The sequence below is a fragment of the Rhinolophus sinicus genome, chromosome 3 (assembly GCF_057876585.1).
Source record: "Rhinolophus sinicus isolate RSI-liver-muscle chromosome 3, RSI-T2T, whole genome shotgun sequence".
Taxonomy (NCBI): Eukaryota; Metazoa; Chordata; class Mammalia; order Chiroptera; family Rhinolophidae; genus Rhinolophus; species Rhinolophus sinicus.
In genome coordinates, this window is record NC_142503.1 from 190,651,341 (window position 1) to 190,676,182 (window position 24,842).

The 24,842-nt window shown below is 43.1% G+C and overlaps 1 protein-coding gene across 11 annotated transcripts in view; it reads right to left on the reverse strand.

Annotated features, from left to right (window-relative positions):
• TTC7B (tetratricopeptide repeat domain 7B) overlaps positions 1 to 24,842 on the reverse strand; it is a 239,125-nt gene that overhangs the window by 147,563 nt on the left and 66,720 nt on the right. The gene's annotated exons all lie outside the window — the stretch shown is intronic.

The following is a 24,842-nucleotide window of genomic DNA, read 5'->3' on the forward strand; positions in this document are numbered from 1 at the left end:
TGCATTTTTGTCTACATAAAAGCTGTTGGCTAGATCTTAAGCAAACAATTATTCTGAACATATCTGTCCATCTTTGTTCAACTCTGAAAATTTTGACGTGGATTGATGTTTTTCTGTGTTTCCACAATCAAATTTTCTCAAGAAAATAAAAGTCGGAAAATCAATTCTGATGCCAGACGAACAAACAAAAGCAAACTACCTTGTAAGAGTCTACCTCCAACTTTATAATGGCTCAGTAGTTTTCCTGCTCTGTTGAGCGGTACTGAAATCTCTTTTCACTTAAAAGGTTGGTGGTAAAAGGGGTATTGGAATATCAACAAGGCACTGCATGCAATGTGGGTACAGGCTTCTTATAAGTTGCGATTTCATGGGCAAGACAAAGATAAAAGGAATGAAAAATGAGGGGTTCCACCAAGCAACCACTCTGCATCTTTGAGAACATAAATCACTGTCCGGGAAATCCATCAAGCCACCGCTCCCCCTTCCACTTTCTTTTTTGTCAAAAGCAGCAAAGGGTCAAAAGCCCCTTCTGCAAGGGAGCGTATGAACATGGAACCTGGAGCTGCCTGACTGTAATCAGAACACATCTCATCTCATCCCCCACACACCTCACAGAGACATGTTTGGTGACACATTTTATTAAGGGACAAATAATTCTTTAGTAACATCTTGGTCGATATATCCAGGCCCCACTCGTCCTCTCCGAAAGCTGTGCCTGTCCTGTTCAGCTGGGAGCACTTCCCAGCCAGTCCTTTCACATTGAGCTCTGCTACCACCTATGACATAACTTGGTGATATTTATAACTTGCTCATTAGAACACATCTCATCTTTCCAAAAAGCCGCAGAGCAGGTCAGCCGGTGCAAACTTGTCAGCCAGCCCTGCAGGCTGTGGCAGAAGCTCTAGGTATTTGGCTCTCTTCTTGGATGACATTTTAAATTGCACAAAGGTATTAAATCAAACTGAATGTGGGTTCTGTACGTTACAAGCACTCACAAGGACTATTAATTCGTATCTTATACCTACGTGACATCCCAGGACTCTCATTCACAAGAACAGCCCCAGAACTTGAAGGTAGTGGTTTATTGGCAGAGATACATAAATACTCTCATATTCCTCTTACCCACACATATCAGATGATATCAGACCAGAAGCTTTATGGTGGCATAAAAAGGGAAGCTTGAGCTCGGGACTCCAAGCGACGCTAAAGGCAATCTAACAGAGACGTGAATAAAAATTAGGTAACAGGCCCTGGGACATGCAATCTACTTTGCTTTCCTCTTCATTTATTTTAATGGGATCTGTGTTCGCAGGCAACAAAGTACATTTGCTTTGGAGTGACGCGCGGTTCTCTTAAGTAACACGGGAGGGAAAGAAACAGTTACAGCTGAAGAAGGGATGGGTAGGACACCATAGTCTAATTTTATTCCAGAATCAAAGACTAAACTCCTACTACGTACCAAAGGAATAGCATTTTGAACTGTGTGAAATAGGGGTGGGATTGAGACAACGTAAGTGGAGACGTAGGTTTAGAGGGCTGTTTACCAGGGTGGAAATTAGGCCTTGAATAGGCAGTATCAAATCTAAACATGATTAACTCAGGGAAGGCACGAGGTAGGAATTGATCATCCAGAATGTCCCTGTGCCCTCCTCCTTGAAGAATGAGATACTGATGCAGTTACGGAAGCACAGAATATTCTAGCTATAAATGATCACTGTGACACAGAAGTGAAATGGTTTGCTGTGGTTCACAAACCTAGCAAGAGAGCGAGCCAAGAGCTTTCTACCCTACTCGATCGCCTTCCTGGGCTAAAGAAATGTAAGTTTTCAAACCGAAGTGCAGCTCTTGAAGAAAGAACAAAATATGAATACAAGAGCTCAGGTCTACATTTTTAAAAATCATTAATATGCAAATTACTTAATATATATACACACAATACAAATTTCCTGCATTCCAGTGATCACAGCTAATGAGCTACTCCTAGGAACCGGTTCAGAGTTGGAAAGAAAATCCTGTTGGCCCAGATGAAGCACTCCGGTGTCCGAGGGTAATGGCTCGGCTGCCTTACCAGAGAAATGATGGATAGAGAAATTCCCTCCCCTGTGAGGCACCTGGTTGGTTTCTGCCGTGCAGCACCCGGGCCCTCTGGTGGAGAACTGGAGGAAGTCTCTTGGACGGAAGGGATGTCACACGCATGATAAGGCAAAACCAGCAGCAGCAAGTGAGGGCGTATTCCCAAAGCCCCGATGTTGCCTTGGAAGCAGATACAAGTTTTTCTCAAACTGTTTCTAGTTTATTTCTGGAGAGAGCTTAGGCTTCAGAATAAAATTCTTCCACAAACGGGTAAGAATCCCGCTTGCAAACAAAGACTCCACAGTAACCAAGAATGTCTCAGTAGTTCTGGGGCTGTGCTAAGTCAAATAAGTGTGGCACCAACGGACAACCATGAGGCTGGTGGTCCAACCACAGGTCAGTCTGACAGCAGGAAGGAGGAGGAACTGGAGGTGAAAGACTGCACATTTTAAATATTAGAAAAGGAAAAAGTATCCCAAATGCAAAAACATATAATTCTCATTGATGCCTACGCCATTCATATATTTTTTTAGTCACATAATTTTATTCAACCAATCACTGTCACTGTTAACAGCAGAAAAATATTTAATCTAGATGAATAATTATGACAGAAAAGGAACAAAAAAGGAAATTAACTTACAAGAATTACATTCTAACTGCTATGAAATAACCCAATTTGAGAGAAGTAAACAAAAGCCACACGATTGCTTTTATGTCTCTGAACTATTAGCTTATTCTTAAAATGCTGAGATCCATTAAATATCTCGCAGGAACTACTGCTTAAAAACTCCACTCAAAATGAAGAGAAGAGCCAGAGCCAATGAACGTCCCTGGTTTTGAGGGTTTCCACAGACCCCTGACATTAGTCACTTATTCCATTTCAACACCCTTGACGGAGAGTGCAATGATGTCAGAATTCATTATGGTAAACTACTCTCAGAATGAATGTTCCTGCCAACATTTGAGCAGCAGGTACCTTGGCGAACTGTCAGAACTTGGGGGTTCACCTCCTGTACCTTGCTTCGGCAAGCTTCCTGAGCTGGGGTGCATTTCCCTCCACTTGGAACAGTTCCCACACAGCTCAGCTATTACCAAGGAGAAAGGGTCTGCGAGGACCGCGAGCACCAGCTGGTTGCTCCGCCTGACAAGCAGGCCAGAGCCCGCTTTCACGTTCCAGCATCATTGCCTGTGCCCCGCCCAGTAGGGAGAGCTCAGGCCAGTGTCCCACAGCCTAGCTCGGGTTTAAACCCAAGCACCCTACTGCTCTGTCTCTGGCAGGAAAGCCCACTCACTTCTCACAGAGACACATTCTACTCCTCCCTTGACCTACTTCCATTTTTCTCTTCTCGTCTCCCTTTTCTATCTGGTTTCATCCTCCTCCTTCTGAATCCCCTCCTTCCAGGTCTTGTCTGCTGGCCCTTAGGTCACTGCAGAAGCATGGCTTCCTACAGACACCCAGGGAGGGCACTGGCTCGCCAGCACGTGGCCTCCCTCTTCTCCCCTTGGGCCCTGCAGCAGCACTTTTGAAAGCTGGTGTCTGAAATTTACATTCTTACGTACAAGGCTGCAGCAGCGCCTGGCTTTGTCCTGTTCTGTTCTGTGACTCTGAACCACATTCTCAGCTCCTTCACACTTGTCACCTGGGCCGCTGTATGATCAAACCCAGGGGGGGAATGTGTATGGGAGGGAAGCCAGAGCTCCAAAAATCAAAATCAAAATGGAAAACCAAGGCTGGGGGAAACTCGGAGATTTGAGAACCATGTCACCTCGTGATGGGTGGCTACTTCAACAGCAAGTTCAATGTATTGTGTTATTTCTCTTCATTTCTTGGGAGTACGGTGAGGAAATACAATTCTTCCCCTTCACTAGTCCTTCCAAATTATCTTCTGACCTCAGAGTTTGGCCCAGGCCACCAATACACTTAAATTCAATATCAACTGTCATTGTCATGCAAAACTCAAAGCTCCGATGTGAATAAAAGACTTTTTATACTGGACGTCAAATTCCTGGATGACAAGGGAAAGGTACCCTTGCTAGAGTATGTTTAGTATTTTTTTTCCTTCTCTGTGGTTGAGAACTTTATAACTAAAGATCAATTCCAGAACAAGTCAACACACTAAATCACTTTATTTGGCTTTTTCCATGTTCTTTGTTACCAATTAGCACTCCAGAAGCTCTTAAGCAGTATGTTATTTCAACAATTATTGAGCACTATTAGGTGTCAGGTCCTAGGCTCGCCCCTGAGGTACACTGGTGAACAAGGGCCACCATCCCTGCCTCTGGGGGCTTACATGGCTTCACATCCCCCTTAAGAAACTAAGCGTAAGCATCTTGAGGACCGAGATCTTTGTTTTGCTCCCTGACATATCCCAAGCCCCTCAAACAGAGCCTGGCATACAGAAAATACTTACTGAATGAATGCAATTCAGAATTACGATGAACCAAATGAGGCAAGACGACAAGGGGACACGTTTTCTAGCTGTTACCTGTCCCCTGCTTTCTCACTGCACATGGACGAGCAGGCAACACTTCAAAGCACTCTCTTAAACAGAACACATCTCATAGGCAATTGGTGGCATTGTCGCATGGCTGCCTGGGGGAGCAGTGACACATCTGTACCAAGTGACATCCCTGGGCAAGCCTGGCTTGGCAGTTTCTAGACAGCTGTGTAGATAATGAGGATTTTGAGATTTTAAAAAGTCTGCCATACATTTCAGGGAAGCTTTGCTGCCCATTTGCCTTTACACGTGCTGCTCTCTGCCTGAGGTGTCCTGAGGAACTTCTGGTCATCCTTCTGGACCCAGTCAAAGGTTACCCTCGGGAACCTTTCCCTGGCTTCTCCAGGAGGGCAAAGGCACTGCTCCTGGGTGCTCCCAGGATCTGCACCTGTTTTGAGTGTTGACTGCATTTGACACACTGATTTCCGTTTGTATTTATGTCTGTCTGCCACCAAACTGTGATCATCTTGAGAACACACGCTCTCTTGGTACCCACCTCTCCTTTTCCAACTGCCTCACAGAGCCAACCAGACGCCCAGCGACACTTAGTAAGCTGTGTACCCACCACCGCTCCCCCACCAAAGAAAAGAGCGAGCACAATCTTATATTCTGAAATCCCTTTCCCGTCCTCCTTGTTGAAAAGAATTTTCTTGATTACAAAGGGGACGACTAAAGCAGGTACTTCTTCCCTCATGAGATACGCTCACTGTCATCCTGGACACTGTCAACTCTTAGAACACTTGAAAAACAGAAACAGAGCGTGCACCTCTAGGTCAATTTCTCTTAGCTCTCAGGCTGGGGCACTGCTTCTCTTTCATTTGTATAACTGTTCGTAGCATCTACTTAGAAAAGTCTGAAATCAAAACCAGATATCCAGAGCTGTAAAGTGGAAGAAGAAAAATACATCCTCCACAGTCCGAAAGGACACTTCTGGCCGGCTGTCAGGGAGCTGCTTTTTCCCAGAATGGATTCCGGCTTCTGTTCCCTCTGTGCACACTCCTCGCCTCGTATCCAGTGACACGCGTTTGTGAAGACAGATGGCTGCTGCAGTCTGGGGCCAGGGATCAAACCCACAACCTTGGCCTCGTTAGCAAAGGACTCTCTCTGACCAACGGAGCGAGCCAGCTGCAGCCTAGATTTAGTGACGGAGGGTGTGACAACCATCCACGCTGGGATGTGAACAGGCAGGCGAAGCTTCCCAAGTCTCATTTCAAACCTAATGAGAGTTGTACTAGGCTTAACAACATTTTTTTGACTATCTCAGCAACGGAGGCTTCCTCGTGACAAAAGCAGAGTGAATCGGGCATTTTGGTCGGCTGGCCCGGCGGCAGGCAGCACACTGAGCAGGCGCTGTGGACCGGGAGGCGGGGGCATAAGGCACACAGGGCACAGCGAGCCTTCTGGAGCCGCGACAGGGACATGGAACAGCTCCTTCCAACATGGCGCGCGAAAGGCTACAGAGCAAAGCTGCACGGCTGTGACGAGAGGACAACTCCGGCAAAGGCACAAGCCAGCCTGCTAGCGGCTCCTTCCCCGCCCCCAACCCGGGTCTCTGAGGAAACACAGACACAATGGCCGGCTGGCCCCATGCCATGTCCTTCCTCCCCACCACCTCTGGGAATCGGGCAAAGGCCATCAATCCCCATTCAAAAAATGGATGTTGAAGGCCTACTGTGCACAGGGGATGCAACCGTGAGCCAGCCAACAAACATGCTTCCTCGTGAACTTGTACTGTAACGACGCTCAACTGAATCCTAGAGGACAAACAGTATCTAACACAGAGTTGAACCCCTCAACCTGAGAACACTTATAACAAACAAACCAGCACCTAAATTATAAGGGCTGCTCTTCACCTGGAGATCCACGTCCTTATCTACATACTTAGACTTAGAGACACAGAATAGAACAGGGAGGGACTCTGGAGCCAGACTGTATGGGCTCAAATCGAAGCTTTGCAACTCACTAGTTGTTGATCTTGGGAAAATGCCCGCACCTCAGTTTCCTCACTCTGTAAAACGGTGGTAATAAATGTACCCACCTCACAGACTGGCTGCAAGAATTAAATGAATTAATATATGTAGTAAGCAGTTTTCCAGTGTTCACCAGTATTATTACTATTATCCTCAAAACTCGGCCATTACTCAGACAGGTTTGGGATTCTGGAGTCTACCTGCCAGTCAATTTGCAGAACACGAAAGTCTGTTTCACTTCTCTGGAGTCATTTAATTTTGAAGAATAAAAAAGGCGTTCCCTAGTTGGAGCCATTCATTCACTTCACTATGTATTGAAAGCCTACGTGTCTTCAATGACAAAGGATAACTGAGGTCAGGTGAGGATGGAGAAAAGCTCCTTCTCTGGGCCCTGTGGTCACTGTCCCAGGAAGCGATGGGGACATCTCCTAAGAGTGCTGGAGTGCAGAGTCTCTCCCGAAGGCCACGGGGGGAGGGGCAGGGACAAATACAACACGGATGAAGTAGAGGAACCGAGGGGGTTGGCACTGGAATCCTTGTTCTGCCTCAATCCATACGGCAAACATTTGGGATTGTTCTGAATCCATTGACAAGGCTCTTTCCAAACTAAAAAATATGAACCTGGGTGGCTGAGCCACTGCAGGTGGTTTAGTGCCTCAAATTGGTGGTCTGGGTTGTTGAACCACTAGAGGTTTTTGTTTGTTTGGTTTTTGTTTTTAAACTTTTATCTATTTTAAGTGTATTTTTCCAGGACCCATCAGCTCCAAGTCAAGTAGTTCTTTCAATCTAGTTGTGGAGGGCGCAGCTCACAGTGGCCCATGCGGGGATTGAACTGGCAACCTTGCTGTTCAGAGCACCTCGCTCTAACCAACTGGGCTAACCCCAGCCGCCCCCACTCACTAGAGTTTTATAAGAGTGTAATACAACACTGACAAGAGAAGAGCTAAGCACCAACATCATTTACTGCCACCGAAGATCCAGCTGGAACTGGGAGATAGGCACATTTAGCATGAGGAGAACAGGAGTGGCCGGGGCTCCAAATGACGTGCTTCATAGGAAGGGATACAATTACACGGAACACTGACGAGCACCAGGCAAATTTAATATTCCTTTTTAAAGTCAATAATAAAGTACGAGGAAGATAGTCTAGGAGGTAGAAATGGTACGCTAACAATATGACTTCAAACATTCATCAATTCTAAGCAGCAAAGTCACATAGGTAAAAGGACTTCTGACTACCCTGTCCATGCAGCCAACTGCGCTGTGGAGAGAGAGAAAGGCAGAAAGGACATCCAGGGGTGGACACAGTACTTGAGCTGAAAGTTAAGTGCAAGGATAAGAGTGCAATGTTCACTTCCATTTCAATTAGCAGAAAACAGGGGAATGGCATTTCCAAAACAACCTCTGGGGACAATATTTCAAAAGCTCTAACTACTGAGAAAAAATCCAAGGTACTCAGTTTCATAAAGAACACTAAAAGACCTTTAAGTGTACAGGGCTCATTGGTCCGAATAGCTTCAGGAGGCAAGCAGGCGGCAAACGTGGGTGGAGAGAGGCTGTGAGAGGGCGGGAAGTGGCAGCACCTGTGAGGGGTGCCCGGGCCCCAGGCCTGCCTAAGGTGTCTTGTTCAAACCGGGGCCAGATACACTCAATGGGGAAAGAAGAGGCTGTGCCACTAAGTTCGTAAATAAAAGCCTCCAATGTTGCTCTTGGGGAAATAAAGCAGTTTTGCTCGGTTTGAGGCAGCATGGTGCTCTTCGGGATTTTCACGTATTCTCGAGAGTCATGCCCCAACTTGCTTGGGCCTGGGAAAGGCTAATAAGTTGGGGATAGAAAAGAGCAAAGGCTGAGAGTGACCATGATAGGAAGAAAAGGAAGGGAGAATGGAATGTGAGACCCTGGAAATATGGCAAAGTGGGGAACACCAGGTGCTGGCCTCACGATGCTGTGCTTATTTCCTCATAAAATGGGGCTAATGCCGACCCCTAATGCCTGGATAATAGGGTACCTGTAAGGCTCCTGGCCCAACACTCAACATCATGTGAATCGTCCCATTCACCAACCACCTGCTACCTCCCACCACCCACCATCTGGCCTCCAGTCCACAGATACACATTTATTGGGTAAAAGCCAAAAGCAGCCACTAATATGTTCACGTACCTTTGGTTTAGCAGAAAACAGTGCAAAATCAGAATTGGTTTCTACTATACATTATGTCAAAATTTTCTTCTCAACTAACAAGTGTTTACTTAGCAGCTTCTGTAGTTTTACACATGAGGAAACAAAGGCTCAGAGAAATTATGTAACAGGCACGCGATCATCACACAGCCCACAAACAGAAGAGCTGGGATTTGAACCCAGGCCCAATCTGATTCCCGTGCCTAGAAAAGCTGAAGATGACTCCTGCCATGCAAAAGCCCACAAACAAACTGGGAACTGTGACTAACTCCCACGACACAGAAGCATCACAGAGGCAGGAAAGAAGCAAGACAGGTTGGGAGCAGCAACGGACACATGAAGCCTCTACCTGGACACACTGGGCTCTAAAGGGATGGGATCCATGGCCCTTCCCAGTGAGGGTGGATGACAAAGGGAGAGACAGCAGAATTTCTGTGGAGTGGTCGAAGCGACACAGTGGAAACACTGAAGTAAGACGGTGTCAGGCAAAGGGACTAACAGGGACAAAATGATGACAATGTAGACATGGGTCTGTCCACCAGTCATTAGGACAAGTGCCTATGTTAAATTCTTTCATCATATAATGCCTTATTTATTTGGTCCTTCCCCATCAAAATTCACAACGACTCACTCTATGGTGAGCTCAACTGTACCTTAGCACCATCTATAGAAAAAAAGCTTTTCTAAGCACATTGGCAGGAAAAGTGTGATCTGTGGGGAGAATATTTAATTTGTTCAGGGGAATAAGCTATTTTAAAGCCCCTTTCAGCCATCCAGAAGAGCTAACATTTACTAATAAACCACTAACAAGATAATTAAAAGTTATTTTACTTTCTTATCAAGAAAGCCCGAGAGGCTTTCAGCTCCTCAGGACAGAGACGGGGTCCTCACACGCTAGGGCAGGGGGAGACCCAGCTGTACACCTGCTACTCACAGGAGGGTAACAGCCAGCGCTCAGTAGATGCTAGCCATCATCATCATCTTCTGAAATGACACAAACATGCCATCTCCCAGCCCACTGTTCCAGATGGTTCTCCCACCAATAGTGGGGCAGGCTGGACTTCATTATCTTCAATTGACAGAGAGGGAAACTGAGTCCCAGGGAGGGAAAGGGAGAGGCCTGCCCAACAGCTCCGTGAGTAGTGGGGCAGGACTAGAACCCTGGCCTCTCGATTCCCAGTGCAGGGACCCCTCCTCTGCCCTCTGCTGGGCATTGTTCTAGCCTACCTTTCATTGACCCCATCCCATTCCTTTTTAACCTCTGTATAGTATAAAATATAGATACAGAAAGCCATATAAAACAAATATATCGCCTAGGGAATCATTATAAGGCAAACATCTTTGTAACTACTACCGAAAAACAAACAAACAAAAAGGACCACTGTCATTCACCCCATTCCAATTAACAGGCCCCTACCTCCATCCAAAGATACCTGCTACCTGACTTTACAGCTATTGCTTCATTCCATTTCCTATGGCTTCATCACTCCGGTGTGTATCCCTACACTACAGTTATGTCTTGCCACTTTTTTTTCTTACTTGATGAGTCTTTAAAATCTCTCTTACAGGTTCTCTTCCGACCTCTTTCTTTTCCTTACAATTTACCTGTTAAAGAACCTAAACTGCTTGACCTGTAGAGTTTCCCATGGGACGGAAATCTGCACAGTCGTGGGACAATGAGATACATTCCTTTGTTCTCTGTATTTCTTGCAACTGGCAGCTGGATTTCGAGGTGTGACCAATTCAGATTCATCCCTTTGCAAGACTTTGTCAGTGGCACGCATACTCTTCTGTCAGGAGGCACATGGCGTCTGGTTGTCACTCTTTTTTTGATGTTAGCAGCCCTTGATGCTCAATAGTTAGATACGTTAATTCACTGAGAGTTTACAAAATGGTGACATTCTAATTCTTTACTACATGTTCATTTATTCACTGGAATAATTTTATAGGGAGGTGTTTCCTTTTTATCTCATATTTGGTTTTCCAGTTCACATAGTAAAAGTAGGATAAATGTTTGGGTCTTTCTTTTTATTTACTTTGCTAGATACTGAATTAGAACTCATGAATTTAACCATACTTGATGAGTCTGTTGCAATTTTTATCCTTCTTGAAATTCAAATTGTCCCATATTTGGCCTGAATGCTTTTAACCTGACCCAATAAATCTGGGTAGTGTCCTTGCAATTGGGTAGTAAAAGTGTTCCAGGCTCATCTTATTTATTTCCTATCCCAGAACTGGACTGAGGTTTCTTTTACTGGAAAATGATACTTTAAGCTCACAATCTAGGCAAGAAATATTCACAGCTACTGGGTCAGTCACTAAGCCAGATCTCCCTCCCCTCCCCTCCACTCTTTTCCTCCCCTCTCCTCTCCCTTCTTTTCCCCTCCCCTCCCCTCTTCTCTCTCTCTCTGTCTCTCTCTCTCTGTCTCTCTCTCTCTCTCTCTCTCTCACACACACACACACATGCACATACACTCACCTATACATGTATATGTGTGTAAATATACACACATATATATATACAGACACACATGCAGATACCTCATGATTTCATATGGATATTTCCGATTCAATCATTCATGTTCAGGACTACAGAGTTTTTCCTTGATTTCTTCTATCTTAAATCTATTTCGCCTTTCGTCCACACTGAGAATCTTGGTTCTCAAGGACCAGGGGATAATAGAATTAGGACATTTCACAAGTATTCATCTACTTTAGTCTACGTTACACAAAATGCTTCAGAATAGCAATACTAATAACACCACCATCGTCTTGATTACCAAAAAATGAAAAACTTATCTTCTGCACATGTTATCAGCATTCTCCTCCTATTTTTTAATTTATGGTTGTACTATATCAGTTATGAGACATGCAAAGAAATAGGGAAGCATGACCTACGCTCAGAAAAAAGAACAGCCAATGTAAATTCACTCTGAATGGGCCCACACGTTGGATTTAAGCAGTCAAGGACTTCGAAGAAGGTATTATAAGTATGATCAAAGAATTAACAGAAACCGTGTTTAAGATTAGAAGAAAATAAGACGACAATGACTCAACAAATAGGGAATCTCAACAGAGCAATAGAAACTATAAAAATTAACCAAATGGAGATTTTAGAGTTAAAAGTGTAACTAAAATTAAAAATTCCCTTAATGGGCTCAAAAGCAGCCTCTGAGATGGCAGAAAAATCATTGAACGTAAAGGTAAACTAATAAAAATTATCCAATCCAAAGAACAGAGAGAAAAAAAGACTAAAGAAAAACAGAGGGACAAAATTATAAAACTGCTGAAAGACAAAGAAAAATAATCTTGAAGGTAACAATTGAAAAACAATCACATCTAAGGGAACAATGAAAGATTAACAGTGACTTCTCAGACATAATGGAAGATATACTCAAAGTGCAGAAAGAAATAAAACTATCACCAAGAATTCTATATACAGTAAAACTGTCATGCAAAAATGAAGGCAAAATAAAGATATTCCCAGATAAAAAGTGAGAGAATTCGTAGATAGCAGACATACCCAATACAAAGTTTTTAAGAAAGTCATTCAGACTACAAAGAAATGACAACAGAGGGTAACCTGAATTCACAGTAATAAATTAGGAAGAGTACAAGAAATGTAAATATGTGGGTTAATATAAAATATTGTATAAATGTATTTTAAAATCTTTTCTTCTTTTAATTTCTATAAAAAATAAGATTGTTTAAGGAAATAATTAGTGTACTGCTTTGTGGTATTTATAACACATAGAGACGTGCATAGCACAAAAAAGGGAGGAAATGAAGCTATATTAGAGCCAAGTTGAATATTTTACTGAAATTAAGTCAGTATCCACCTGAAGTAGATTGTGATATTTAAGATGTATATTGTAATTCATAGAGAAATCATCATAATTTTTTTTTTTTTTAAGTACAGGTTAAAAAAAAATCAGAGGTATTAAAATGTAATACTAAAAAGTATTTTTTAACACAAAAGAGGGCAATAGGGAGGAACAAAGAATTCAAAAGACCTGAGACACATAGAAAACAAAGAGCAAAATGGCAGACATTAATCCAATCATATCAATAGTTACATTAAATAGGAATAAGACTCCAACAACAAGGCAAAAATTTTTATACTGGATAAAAAAGCAATCTATAAGAGATATACAAGAGAGGTGCTTTAATTCAAAGACATAGACAGGCTGAAAGTAAAAGGATAAAAAAGATACACTATGTAAACAGTAACCATAAGATAGCTCGAGTGACTATATTAATATCAGATAAGACCGATTTTAAGTGAAGAAGTATTACTAGAGACAAAGAGGCATCTATGAAAAACCTACAGCTAACATCTTATTGATGGTTAGAAGACTGAAGGCACAGACTAGACAGGAGTAAGACAAAGATGTGTGCTCTCACCACTTCTATTCAACAGGAGGTTCTTGCAAGTGCAATCACGTAATAAATAGAAATAAAAGACATACAGTTTGAAAAGGAGAATGTATAACTGTTTTTATTCACAGAGGACATAATCCCATATATAAAAATCCTAAGTAATCTATTAAAAAATTACAAGAACTAATTAATGTTTAGCAAGGTTGCAGGATACAATATAGAGATTAAAAAAATCAACACTATTAACAGTATTTCTATATGATAGCAAAGAATAATCTGAAAATAAAATTAGAAAACAATTTCATTCACAATAACAAAAAATAAAATACTTAGGAACAAATGTAACAAAAAAATTCAAAACTTTTTTGTACAATAAAAACTACAAAACATTTTTTAGAGAAATTAAAGATCTAAATAAATGAAGAGACATTGGATTGGAAGAGTTACTACTATTAATATGACAATTCTCCCTAAATTGATCTAGAGAGTCACTGTAATCCTTATCAAAATCCTGCCAGGCTTTTTTGGTAGAAATTGACAAGCTGATTCTAAAATTTACATGGAAATGCCAGGGACTGAAAACAGAAAAAATAATTTTGAAAATAAACAAAGTTAGAGGACTTATACTATCTAATTTGAAAACCTGCTATAAAGCTATATATTCAAGACAGTGCGGTATTGGCTTAAGGATAGACATATAAATCAATGAAACAAAACAGAGACTCCAGAAACAAATCTTTCCATTTATGTTCAATTAATTAATTTTTTACTAAACTATCAAGGCAATTTAATAGGAAAAGAATAGACTTTTCAACAAATGGTGCTTAGACATCTGGATATCTAGGTGCAAAAAAAATTTAACTCGGACCTTTACCTCACACCATACACAAATATTAACTCAAAATAGATTAGAGACCTTTATGTAAAAGCTAAAACTATAAAACTTCTGAAATAAAACATGAGAAAATCTTTGTGGTCTTAGATTAGCCAAAAATGTCTTAGATATGACACCGAAAGGATGATACCTAAAAAATAAATTGATAAACTGGACTTCATTAAAATTAACTTTTCCTCTTTAAACAACATCACTAAAAAATGAATGCAAGCCACAGAGTGGCAGAAAATATTTGCAAATTATATATCTGATAAAGGACTGTATCCAGAATATATAAAGAACTCTCATAACTCGATAATAAGAAGACAACCCAATTGACAATAGGGCGAAATATTTGAATAGGTATTTCACCAAGAAGTGATAAGAGCAGCTAACAGGCATATGCATAGCTGCTTAACATGACTAATCATTAGGGAAATGCAAATGAAAATTACAATGAGATACCACCTCACACCCACTAGATTGGCTCTAATTTAAAAACTGACAATACCAAGTGTTGAAGAGAATGGAAAGAAACTGGAACTCTCATACACGGCTGGTAGAAATGTAAAATGGTACAGCCACTTTGGCAAACGGCTTGGCAGTTTCTTAAAAAGTTAAACATAAACTTATCATATGACCCATCAATTCCACTCTATGAATCTATCCAAGGGAAATGAAAGCATACGTCTACAGAACGATTTGTAGCCAAATGCTCATAGCAGTATTATTCACAATAGCCTGAGTGGAAATAATCCAAATGTTCATCAATTGGTGAGTGAATACACAACATGTAGCGTATCTACACAATGGAATAACTATTCAGAAATAAAAAGGAATGACCTCCTGATACATGCTACCGTGTGGGTGAACCTCAAAAACATTATGTGAAAGAAGCAAGACACAAAAGACTACATATTCTAGGATTCCACTTACATAAAATTTCTAGAAAAGGAAAATCTATAGAGACAAACAACAGACAAGTGGTTGTCTGGGGTTGGCGGTGGGAGTGAGGACTGATTGTAAATGGACATGAAGAGCTCTTTAGGGAGATGGAAATGTTCTAAAATTGAATTGTGTCGATGGTTGCAGAGCTGTATAAATTTATTAAAAAATAATTAACCTGTATATTTACAACAGGTGAATTTTTGATATATAAATTACATCTGAATAAAGCTGCTAAAACATATAGCAGCTTGCTTTCTGGCCATCTCCCTCTCCCCCACTTTCATCTCTACCTTTTATTCTTTTGTCTCTTGTGTCCCTTCCTGGTCAATTTTCATTCCACTCCCAGCAGTTTCTCCTCAATGTGGGGCTCAGTCAAAGCACGGAGCTCTAGTGGGTCAGTTCCAAGTCCTCAGAAGGCCAGACTCTCTAGTCCCTTCCTTTGGCCTTACTTGGCAAAACCCTCTCCTTTTCAGCCACTAAATCTCAAATTGGCTGGACAAGCTTTCCAATAAATACTTGTTGGCTATTTTAGGGTCTTCTGTTCACAGGTCTATCAGATGCCCCATTGCTTCCTTCTGCTCTCACCCATGCAAGTGCAAATAACAAGCTAGTCTGAACTGTTGGCAGTCTGTCCTCATCAGCCTGTACTTTGGGATTCATGAGTATACCCTGTCATCTAGTTTTGTTGTAAGTGTTGTCTGTGGGTTTTTGATTTTCCTATCTGGTTACTGTTGTCTTTTTATATGGATATAAGAAAAGATCCAAAAACTATGCTGCCTCTGTTGTTATCATCTTCTCAGATTTCTCAGCTGCCAAGTCTCACCTTTCCCTGTAGGGAGGTGACAAACCCTTCACCCCGTAGGGTTTTATTTATTGATTTGTCTAGCCCGTGTGGAGTGCTTGCTGCGTGCCGACACTGTCCCAGCATATGATTATGACTAACTCACTTAAGCCACCTAACAACAAACACTATGAAGTCGGTTCTATTATTATTCCCGGTTTACAAGTGAGAAAACTGAAACCCAGAGAAGGGAAGTAACTTGCCAAGGTTCCAGTGCTAGTAAATAGGAGATGTAACAGGGAGGATTCAGACAGAGGCAGCTGGACCCAGCGTCAACGCTCTTAAACCACTACACAATGCTGACTCTCAAGAGCGTATAAAGTGTATCTGCTCTGTAGAGCTATCATTCAACCATGACTGCCATCCCTGTACCACAATCCTCCCTAAAACAGGGAAATCTTACCCGTCAGACGGTAAATCCTACCCCTCCCTCGAAGACCAGGTTCAAAGGTCAATTCTAAGAAACTTGATGAACTCACCCAAGGCAGGTGGCGTCTTCTTCCTTCCTCTCCTCCCGTCTCCTTCTCTCCCAGCCCACCCTTCATGACACTGCTTTTCACCAGGTGTTATAATTATCTGCTGACATCCTTGCCATCCCATGAGGTCAAAGAACATGTATTTGTTCATCTCTTATCTCCAGAGCTCACCTTAGTGACTGATGCCTAGTGGGATCTCAATAAACATCATAGAATGGAGTAGGCAATAGTTGGTTTGCTTGTTTGTTTGTTTGTTTGTTTAACTAGCTCACATTGTACTTGAAAGAAATAAAATTGCATCTTTTTAAAAATCTGTAATTCGGAGATTTTACCAAGTCTGGCTAATGAGTTTTTCTGGGTATTCTTCAGAAGAAACACAGCACTAGACTTTTCCTGATATTTTAATGGCTTGTTTCCAACATGCAGACACTACTGAGTCTACACTAATTTGTCAGGGAGATTCAAAGGAGAAGCAGTTACCATACCCACCAACCACACACCTGCCAGCAGAGAGAGGATACAGAAGGAAGAGTTGGCAGAAGAAAGATACAGTATGTCTGTGCCAAGCCTAAAGAACCAAAGTCACTTATAAATAAGAAGTAAAAATTCAAACTTAAAATAGAGAGGAAGGTGGAAAAACCAAACATCAATTGAAAAAAATAATTCATTATTTTTTTTAAATCTTATAATTTAATGCAGGATTTTGCTGAGGACATACAATTATATTGTAGATTTCTTTATGGGTATACAGATCTATGGCAGATATTGTCAAACAAATATCAAGGCGGGTAGTTGTAAGAATATGTATGGCCCCTCTCATTTTCAATAGAAGGTTCTAGTGTTTCCTAGCCTAAGAAAAGTCAGAAATTCTCCAAAGATGTCTTAGTCATTTTCTGGGCTTTTGCTCAGTCTCTTTCTGCAACTCTCTCTCAAAGAGTTGACTAAAAATACCTCTGCCAAAAAAAAAAAAAAAAAAAAGAATGGAGAGAAAAATCATTTAAAAAAGAAATAGGTAGGAAGTACCCCTGGAAAAGAGTAGGGCCTCCACCCCCACCCAGCCCTCATGTAAAATATTAATGCATTTGACACCCAAACCAGGGAAGGGAAGAAGCAGGTTAACCAAGAGCTGGAACAGGGATCTTTCCCCACACCCTCCCTCCCATCCACCCTCCTTCCCGGGCAGATACATCAGGACCTGCTCTGCGGTGCAGATGACATTAAATAACCAAGAAAACTCCCCACAGTCGGACAGGCTCAGAAAGGGTAAAATCTGGCTTCCATCTTGACCAGACAGGATGTGAATTCCTCTTTCCCGACACACATACATCATTTCACTGATCTGCCCTTGAAGGGCTGCCTCCAAGGGCCACACTGAAACACTCTCACATGCTTCGGTGTCCAACTGCACCCCGCGAGGTTTCAGCTTGAAGAGCTACATATTCTTGACAGTGCCGGTCTGGGAGGCTCTGGGAGCAAACGTTCTCAAGCCACTAAACCACGGGAGACGTTCCTTCTCTTTCCTGCTGGGGAACTCTGGAATCCCCTCTGGATGCGTTACATTGTAGGCTTACGTGAGGAGGCTTTCAGGCCCCAAAATGCCACCACGGAAAGAGCTTCTCAGAAATGAGAGTCTGCCAGGGCCTGTTGAAGGCATTTCTTATAAAAACCCACCATTACTGTAAATACCCCCCAATCACAGAGACCGAGCAGAAAGCAGAGGTTCCTAGGATCTTCCCAGAAAATGTATTATTTCGTCCTGGCTCCCTCCACCCTCTATTAACAGAAGGATATCATATGCAGGAAGACCTAGGTGGTCAGTGGACATCTCGTTCTTTATCACCCAGAAGCAGTAACTGCAGCAGTGGGTTCCACGAAGCCGGTCCAGGGGGTCGTGTTCAACCTTACATCCCTGGCACCTAGCACAGTGCCCACCAAATATATCACTTAGCTCTCAATAAATGGATGTTGCATTAACTAATTTGAAAGAAAACACACAATTGTTAGGCATCTGTGAGCCACAGCTACCTTAGCTGAAAATAAAAAGTTCTCTCCTTCCTTCCTTCCTTCCTTCCTTCCTTCCTTCCTTCCTTCCTTCCTTCCTTCCTTTCTTCCTTCCTTCTTTCCCTCACATACAACTGTATACCCAACTCTGCTCTAGATACAGATCCCTTCCCAAACAAAACAGACAAAAATCCCTGCCCAGGAGGAATTTATAGTCCAGTGACGGAAGACAGACAATAAACAATTTAGATAAGAAAAAAAAAAAATACAAGTGGGCAAGGGGTTAACAAGTTCCCTTCCTCTTCTGCTTGAGAATTTGACCTTAGGTTAACTTTCCAGTTCTGTTTCCCTGGAAACCTAATAAAGATAAAATGTCAATTATGTTACTAGGCAACAGTGCTTATGCTAAAAATGACGCCTGCAGGGAGGGCAAAGTGGGTAAAGGGGGTCAAATATATGGTAATGAAAGGAAACAAGACTTTGGGTGGGGAGCACACAATAGAGCACACAGATGTCAAATTATAATCTTCTATACCTGGAAATTATATAATGTTATTAATATTAACCAGTGTTATGCAAATAAATTTAATAAAAAATAAATTGTAAAAATAAGAAAAATCAAATGTTTTTTGTTTTTTTTTAATGACCCTTCATTGATAACTTGCATCTGGACTGGAAGGATCTATAAATATCTGATGGGGACAAGATAGCTTTGGGCTTCCTTGAATGTGAGCAAATCCCTTGGGGGACCCTGAACACCTCCTCAAAGTGAAGCTCATTCTCTAGCACCCGAGCTGGCACCTGATGGGGGAGGGTCAAAGAGAACAGCTCCTGGGTGGCCCTATGGATTGCCGAGAGCACAGTTTATACAAGAAGAGTAATCCCTGACAATTTATGGTTCTGTTCTAGAACTTTCTAAATAGATGGGTGCCAGCTGTGGCCAATGAAAGTCTTACGGGTCAAAATGTTTAAGGGAACCTAAGAAGATCCTGGTAAGTACTGTTTATGGTATATTTGATGCCAGTTAAATGCCAAGGAAAAAAATAAAGCAAAGAAAAAGGATGGGTTGGTTGGACAAGATGCCTCTGAGAATACTTTTAGGTCTAAACAGTAACGAGCAAACTTCCCACCCTATTCTGCCTTTGCTAGTTAGCCCCTCGTCCCTGATTCATCTTCTGGTTTCTGCTCAGTCATGTCCCAAGGAAAATCTCCCCTAACCACCAAATCTAGGTCAACTTCTTTTTAAAATGGACTCTCAGACAAGTGGGTACCTTTCCGCCTGAGTACTATCTCAGGGTGTAGCGAGACATCCAAGAATATAATGATCTCTGGGAACAGGGAACATGTCTGGCTGCCCACCATTTTATCCCCAACACCTGAACAATGTCACATGTCATCTAAAACCAAACAGAGGTGGCTCGTAGGCCTCATACCACACTGCGTGTTCCTGCTGTGTGTGTTTATTCGTGCCACTCCCACCCAGAGCATGGCCCCAGAGCAGGCCTGCAAACAGTGCCATCTAGGTCAATAAATCCCAGGGGACCAATCTCCAGTCATATCAAGAGTGATTGAGAAATATCAAAATATTAAGTTGACTTTGATTTTTAGACACCTTATTGTATAACCATCTCTTTTTAAGAAAACTTGCAAAGTGAAAAGCTAAATAAAAAAAAATAAAAAAGCTTTTTCTTCTACCCTTTCCTCAGGCTTAGCCCTCTTGTAATTATTTGCCTGCTGGACTAGAATCCACAGGGATCATTTGCTGTGTCACCATAGCTCCTAGCACATAACTGTTCGATGGCAAAACCTTGTGGGAAGGGGCCTCTGTGAGCAGCAAGGAACGTCCAATCCCCCCCCCCCCGCCCCGCCCCTGCACTCTGGAAACCTAGGATGACGTCCCAGGTTCGTCAGCTGAAGCCAAGGACATCCAAACAGGATGCACCGCCTTGTTGAACACTGATAAAGCTTTTAGACGGCACAGGACTCTAACACTCATTAAGGCTAGCACTTAGGAAGCACACTGGAAGCAATGACCTGTCCCTCCTTATTCATTCCGAAAGTGGTCTTGGGGTTTTGTAATTAAACCGACAGATATTCCTTTGTTTCCACACTAAAGTTTGGATGGCATTAAGGGATGAGCCTCGTCTACATTTAAACTAAACAGAGAAAATTCGGCTGATACTTTTTATTACATAAATAATGACATCTAGACTGGCTTTTAAAAGCCCTTATTTTCTAAGTGCAATGTATTCCTTCGAGCTACGCTGCTCAGTGCTCCATGTTCAAGAAGAGAGAACTAACTGGGCATGGTTAGTATGGTTCGAGTGCTCAGAAAACGGGACTGGGTGTCAGAGAAGGATAAGCAGGTCCCAGCTCTGCCACCAACTACTTGTGTGACACTGAATAAATCATATTGTCTTTCTTATTGACTGTTTTCCCCACCAAAATGTAAACTCCATGAAGGCAGTGACTGGATCTGACTCGTTCACTCAGGGCAGTGTTTGGCCCCTAAGGACCCAGTAAGGTTCTTGGTAAGTATTTATTGAATGATTGCTGAACGCAATTTCTCTGGATCTGATTCCTCATCTATAAAGGACAGTGAATAAAACCAATGTGTTCTCAACATTTGAGCTCCAAGATTTTCAGATTCTACACTCCACCATCAGTTCAACTATTAGGAAAATTTTCCTCAGTAGTGAAATGACTCATGTGAAGTGCTTAGCACAGTAAGCTAGGTGGATCAAAAGTCTTCCAGTCATGTAATGACATGTGGCAACACCAAGGTGGGCCTGGCTGGTCAGGCTGCAGGACTCACACTGCTCCAGAAACTTCCCTTTGGAAGCTGTTGCAGCAAAGGAAATAGCCCCCTTACATAGACTCCCTCCCGTCTCCATCGCTGCCTCCATCACCCCTATCTTTCTCTCAGTCAACTGCATAACTTACTATGGTTCCTGCTGAGGTCAGAATGTAATCTCTGGCCAAAAACCAAGCAAAATGAGCCAAGTCCAACTGAAATGGGGGACATGACTCGGCTGGCACTAGACTCCTGCAAAGGGCTACCTATCTGTGGCCCTTTCTGACACCCCACCTGGGGATTCAATGGCTTCTCCATACCTGGAGAAAGAACTCTATTCTTTAGCCTGGTTTTTAGTCTTCCGCCATCTTTCTATCATCCTTCCTTCCAGAAAGAACACTATCTTAGAAAAGAAAATGGAAAAGGAAATAACAATGATTGAAAGTCGCCTACATACAATGCCACACTTCCTCCTGTATCTTTTGTTCTTCCCTTTCCCCTATCTAGCTTCTGCTCTTAGACCATCCCACCAGAAGTCTATTCAAGGTCACAAATGTCTTCCATGTTACCTAAAGCAAGTTTTGGTCTCTATCCTTATTAACATCACAGCACCATCCAACGCAGGTGATCACTTCCTCCTTCCCAGCACACCTTCCTCTTTAGGCTTTCACAGGCACACACCCTCCTGATGTCCCTCCTACCTCGGGCAGCTCCTCCACAGGCTCTTCCCCCTCTTTTACTTCTAACTCTTGCAGGTTTCCAAGCTGAGTCCCTGGCTTTCTTCACTGCTCTCTCTATACCCTGTCCCTCACTAATGTCATCCAGTCCACAGCTTCAAATACAATCAATCTGCTGAAACTCCCATTTTACAACTCAAGCTCCGACCTCCCCTCGGTGCTCCTGTGTCTTCCTCTTTGACAATTCCACTTAGACATCTCACAGGCATCTCAAACCTAACATATCCAAAGGCAAATCCTTGATTTCCCCTTTTCCAAATCTGATCCTCTCCTTGTCCCCACTCCATCTAACCAATTCTCAAGACTGAACTGGGGAGTCATCTCTGGTTCTTCTATTCCCCTCCCTTCTCCCCACTTCCCAAATCCATCCACTTCTCTTGGTCTCCCCTACCACTGTCATCTTTCCGGTGAGCAGTTAATGCTTTGCCCAGCTATCATGACCTTGCCTTTGCCCTGGCGACTTGGGGATTTTTCACTGGACAATCACTACTCCCACTGTATGATTCAGTAGACCTGCCTTCTTCAGGATAAGCCAGACTGAGAGCATCTGTGATTCTCCCCCTTCCGATTATACCTCAGGTTCTTAAACACACAGAGTTCTTTCCTGGTTCGAGACCTTTGCACATGTGGGCCCTCTGCTTACAACTCTTTCTCCTGTCCTTGGCCTGGTGACTTCCTTCTCGTCCTTCAAGTCTTGGTCTCAATGTCACTTCCTCAGGAGGCCCAGCCTGAGTGCCCTCTCGAAGCAGGTGCCCTCTGTTATTTGCTCTCACTGTACCCATTCATTTCCTAGTACTTCTTACAATCCGTGCTCATATACATTGGATTACTTGTTTATTACTTGTCTCCCTCACTAGACTGTATCCTCCCCGAGTGCCTGGATTATGTCTCTTAAATTCACCAATGTAGTACCAAGCACAGTTCTTGGCACATAGCAGAACTCGATAAATACTTGTTGGATGACTGACCAAACCTACTGCATGCCAGGTCCTGTGCTGAGAGCTTATATAAAAATTCACAGATTTCTAAATAAACCTTCACTCCAAGCAGAATGGTGTCCTCACAGCCGTGCAGAATACATACAAAACTGAGTGCAGTGCTAACTCCCTGTTTCTACCAACTACTTGGCATGTCCCCCACCTCTCTCACCCCCCTCCCCGGGCCCGGCTCTCCACAATCTGCACGTGCATCATTTCAAGCTTTACTCCCCTTTCCAAATCAGGCAGCGGTCTCAACACACAGCTTCCTTATTTGCTTTTGTGGCAACCTGAACTTCCCCTGCCACAGCATGTAGAAACTACCCTAAACTGCTTGTTTTAATTCTTAGTTCTCTGAGACTAAGTTCTAGGAGGGCAGAGATTTGGTCGCTCTTTCTCACCATTATATCCCCAGTACCTGAGACAGGGCCTGGTTCCTAACAGGCGTGCAATTCATCCTCATTAAATGAATGAAGAACTGACCTTCCAGGATTAATAAATAAGTGGGCCTGGAGACTTCAGTTAAAGTGAGTAGGTGTTCTCTCACTGTTTGCTCTTTTATGCAACCATATTGTCACCTTTAAAGTCACGTATGTTATTGTCTTATGCTTTTGCTTTTCTCCTACGATGTCCCAGCGTGCACACCCATTTCTTTTCCATCTCTGAATCTCTTGGAGAATGTCACGTACCAAAAGTTGGTACATGTTAAATGCTTGCTGGAAACGTGTCTGAATTCTCTCATGTTCACGGCATAATGTGAAAAGTAGTGTGCAGTTTAAAAAAGTGAACACTTCTTATCACTGCAAGCGAGAAGACAGTTAGAATGCAAAGGCAATGCGAAGTTGCCCCATGCCTGGAGAGATGGGTGCACCGAGCAAAGACGCCCTCTCGGCCTGGCCATGGAGTGTGGGAGCCTGTCTGCTGAAACTGCAGTCCCTGGAAGGCTATAAACCCAGGAAATGCCCCTACTCAGGAGCCCACGGGACACTGTGGGCCTCACAGCCCCTTCTTCTGCCTTCTAATTCTAGGCTACCCTGAGCAGGGCTGAACAGGTGTAAAGGTCAACAAGATGCGTGGGGAAGTTTAAAAACTTTTTAAAGCCAATGCAGAGTGATGAATAGTGGTCTATTTAAAGCCAGTTCTGCAGGCGACTGACCGTCTCTGCAGAACTCCAAAGAGCCCTCGTACCACTTTATTCCCTGGCTTGACTGTAAGTGCCTCAGGGGAGCCCATGTCTGACCATACGAGTACTTCCTGACTTCCTACTTTCTCCACGTCAGGGTCTCCCTGGCAGAACTCCATGCGGCACCCTAGCCATGCACCCTCAGAAAGAGCACCACTCGGTGGGCACATCTCCCAGGTACCGACGGTCACTTGCCTTCTTGCTTCAGATATCCCCACCCTCCCTGAATTAAAACCAATTCAGAACCAGGGAAAACACACTACAATCCATTTTGCTCAACCAGTACATTTGACATGGCTGACAAGAAGCAAATTTATTTGAAATATCCTTGGCCACCCTTTGTTTTATAAGGGATGGTTAAAGGTTCCTGAAATGCGCAGGAAATGACAGGCATCCCAGACCCACACCTCTCTGGCAATTCCAGCTGCAAAAACTCAAGTGGGGGGTTGACATTTCTGTTCTCCTTAGAAGGCTGAAGGGAGCCCCTCGCTGAGGCCATTTCCTGGCCACTAGCTGTGCTACCCAAAGAATACCCAATGCTACTGTGTCAGACCAGCCAGCGCCACCTCCCTTCTCTGAAACACTGACATGGCCATCAGTTATTAGGTGTTATCCAAGCTAATCATCAGGCATTTTGGGCAGAGTTCGCTTAAACCAGCAGTCGAAACAGATGCTCTTCCTTGAAAACTCTGCTGGTGCGAGGCTCAGCAATCAAATGCGTGACGGACGCCTGTTCTGTGAACTTCCACTTCAGCTGTAGCCTGACCTTCCTCCAGTCCCACGTGCAGCTGGAGAGTCGGCTGGGCATCCCCATCACGGGAAATTACAACTTGCCACTTGCTGTTTGCCTGGAGCTTCATGAGTGTTCCCACACGCATGTTCTTATCTGTGCCTCACCACAGCTCTTGAGGT